The following is a 284-nucleotide window of genomic DNA, read 5'->3' as shown; positions in this document are numbered from 1 at the left end:
TGTGAAAGGAGGGTTATAAATTGGTGCTGTATGGTATGTAGTAATAAAACAGTTTCTCTTTAATATGTATATTTTGGGATATAGTGCTTTGCTTTATCTGAAAGAAGGAGGTATATAAATAGTGTCACCTTTGCGCAACATAATAATGGTTTCATTCCATGGATATTTCCTTATAAGTTATCATGTTTATGGTTTGTCTTATATTCAAAAGGGCGGCAGATAACACGATATCATTTTCATGTTACTCTCAAAGACGGCGTAAACAAACCAAGATTATTTAGATA

Source organism: Penaeus monodon, chromosome 28, assembly GCF_015228065.2.
Source record: "Penaeus monodon isolate SGIC_2016 chromosome 28, NSTDA_Pmon_1, whole genome shotgun sequence".
Classification (NCBI taxonomy): domain Eukaryota; kingdom Metazoa; phylum Arthropoda; class Malacostraca; order Decapoda; family Penaeidae; genus Penaeus; species Penaeus monodon.
The sequence above is the reverse complement of the archived record's forward strand: the minus strand, read 5'-3'. Positions refer to the sequence as shown.